At 41.4% G+C, this 1,885-nt stretch overlaps 1 protein-coding gene across 1 annotated transcript in view; it reads left to right on the top strand.

The window, feature by feature from the left end:
- Window positions 1–1,052: 1,052 nt before the first annotated feature.
- pdxdc1 (pyridoxal-dependent decarboxylase domain containing 1) overlaps window positions 1,053–1,885 on the top strand; it is a 55,715-nt gene continuing 54,882 nt past the window's right edge. Inside the window, exon 1 of the mRNA XM_014024884.1 lies at window positions 1,053–1,280. The gene's annotated coding sequence lies outside the window, so the exon portion shown is untranslated. The remainder of the gene's footprint in view (window positions 1,281–1,885) is intronic.

The raw sequence follows: 1,885 nt of genomic DNA, 5'->3' as shown, positions 1-1,885 counted from the left end.
GTGTGTGTGTGTGTGTGTGTGTGTGTGTGTGTGTGTGTGTGTACTCATGCTCTAACATGCCCAAAGAAATCTCCATACAGGGGTATCTCTGGAAAAAATGAAATGTTGGATTTACTTAACCATGTTATGTTATACAGAGCCTGCGAGGAGACATGGGAGATTTTTTTTTCTTTTGCCTTACCTCATAATACTTTTGCGTTCCCATGCAAAAGTTGATTTGTGTACTGAACTAAATCAGACTTTTATTTTGAAATATCCGGTTACCAAAACAGGATGTGTCGCCACAAGTTCGTGAAATTAACAATGTTGTTGCGTGGCTGCACTGTGTTAAAATATCGGCAGATGACRTAATTCCATGCATGGTTGTGTGATATATTCATTCTGAAGCTGAATTAAAGCAGTAGGCTAACTCTCTAATGGTAAACGTGTGAGTTTGTTAATAAACCGGCAGGCACAACTGTGATAAACKACTTTTGCGAGGGAACGCAAAATAAATGCAGTTCATTCAGCTGTTTCCTGTCTGGGTGTGATGTGAGGTTAATGTCTGTTCAGGTTAGTGCGTATTTCTTTTCAAGGGAAAATTAACAAAAACAACATCATAAAAAAGTATTTAAAAAGAAAAGAAAAAAGCCAATGGACTTTACATGAATCCTTCACAAAAGAAATGGTTCTCGGCTTCCGTAGTCTTGTGGAGAAATGATGAATAGTAGGCTATGAGAAACACAGCCACTATTTTGAAACATTTCAACATGGTCGTGATCCTACAGGCTCACATGTTTTCTGCGTGTGATGACGTGAAGAGCATGATTATATTTTAGTTTTATCTGAAAGGGATTTCTGCCAGGATAGCTGCATATATTTTATTTGTAATCGGCAGTTGTTTTTTATATACTTTTTTATTATTGCTGCAGTTCTCACAGCAATAAAGTAAATTTCCTGCTGTTCTTGTCAGTTTTAGTTCCGTGTGTAAGGTTGTTTAGTTGTCGGCTAAATAAATACAACCACCAGATGCCACCCGACCGGCCGATCCGGCGTAATGACGTCAGCGCTGCCAGCGTGGAACGCACGTCGCTCGGCAGCAGCTCCAGGAAGTAAAGCCTCCGGTCCAGTCAGAGGAGGTTTGCAGAAATATTTTGGAGCTGTCAATAAGTACGTGTTCAATTCAGACTCAAAGCTGACGTCAGCGGGCGTGTTTTTCACCAAAGAGTCCGGAAGGACAGCGCGGCCGGCGGTACCTGAGCGTCCCACAGAACCTGGACCTGTCAGCTGTTGGAGTGAAGGTGAGTGGAGCTGTTAGCTGGAAGCTGCTGAGTGGGACACTGCAGCTGTTCTTGTCTTCTCTCTCTGCCTGAATGTGGTCCTGTCAGGAGGAAGCACCTGACCCTCTTCCTGCCAGAGCTATCAGTCATATTGGGTTTATGCATTGAGATTATAATCTCAATGCATAAACCCAATGTCCATAATTCAGCAATATCTGTTACAACATGAATGCAGATGATATGCTCCTGTAAGAGTTTTAAGCCAAGGTTTTTAGTGATTCTCTCTTGGTGGGTTATGACCCACTAGACTCGCAGGCCGTTGTTTGTGGGAAAAAAAATGTTAGGGAAAAAACCCAAAACATTGATTATGTCAGCCTTATGGTTAACGCTTGACTTGACCAAGTGACTGGATAATTTTAACAAGACATTGTTTGCTTTAAGTTCAGTGGGTGGATGCTCTGCTAAAACAACACACCTTGAGTCTCTTTAAAGCAGTGTTTCACAAAGTTGGGGTTTGGGTCCCGAAACATCAAGGTGGAGTCCTGAAAAGATTTTCTGAATTAATTACATTTTTGCCTTAGTTGTTACAAAGGAGTGAGGTTAGTGTATTTAAAATGGATAAATGT

This window comes from Austrofundulus limnaeus, unplaced genomic scaffold, assembly GCF_001266775.1.
Source record: "Austrofundulus limnaeus strain Quisiro unplaced genomic scaffold, Austrofundulus_limnaeus-1.0 Scaffold444, whole genome shotgun sequence".
Taxonomy (NCBI): domain Eukaryota; kingdom Metazoa; phylum Chordata; class Actinopteri; order Cyprinodontiformes; family Rivulidae; genus Austrofundulus; species Austrofundulus limnaeus.
Note: the sequence above shows the minus strand (reverse complement) of the source record. Positions and strands in the feature narration are given on the sequence as shown.